Raw genomic sequence first — 650 nt, forward strand, 5'->3', positions numbered from 1 at the left:
TCTTGGCCATCTGTATGTCTTCTTTGGAAGAAATGTCTATTAGGTCTTCTGCCCATTTTTGGATTGGGTTGTTTGTTTTTTTAATATTGAGCTGCATGAGCTGTTTATATATTTTGGAGATTAATCCTTTGTCCGCTGATTCGTTTGCAAATATTTTCTCCCATTCTGAGAGTTGTCTTTTCGTCTTGTTTATGGTTTCCTTTTCTATGCAAAAGCTTTTAATTTTAATTAGGTACCATTTGTTTATTTCTTTTTATTTCCATTACTCTAGGAGGTGGATCAAAAAAGATCTTGCTGTGATTTATGTCAAAGAGTGTTCTTCCTATACTTTCCTCTAAGAGTTTTAGATAATATTTTTGTATATGCTGTTACGGAATGTTCTAATTTCATTCTTTTATATGTAGCTGTCCAGTTTCCTCAACACCACTTATTGAAGAGACTGTTTTTTCTCCATTGTATATCTTTGCCTCCTTTGTCATAGATTAGTTGACCATAGGTGCGTGGGTTTATCTCTGGGATTTCTATGTTGTTCCATTGATCTATGTTTCTGTTTTTGTGCCAGTACCATATTCTCTTGATTACTGTAGCTTTGTAGTATAGTCTGAAGTCAGGGAGTCTGATTCCTCCAGCTCCGTTTTATTCCCTCAAGA

This window comes from Physeter macrocephalus, chromosome 7 (assembly GCF_002837175.3).
Source record: "Physeter macrocephalus isolate SW-GA chromosome 7, ASM283717v5, whole genome shotgun sequence".
NCBI classification, from domain to species: Eukaryota; Metazoa; Chordata; class Mammalia; order Artiodactyla; family Physeteridae; genus Physeter; species Physeter macrocephalus.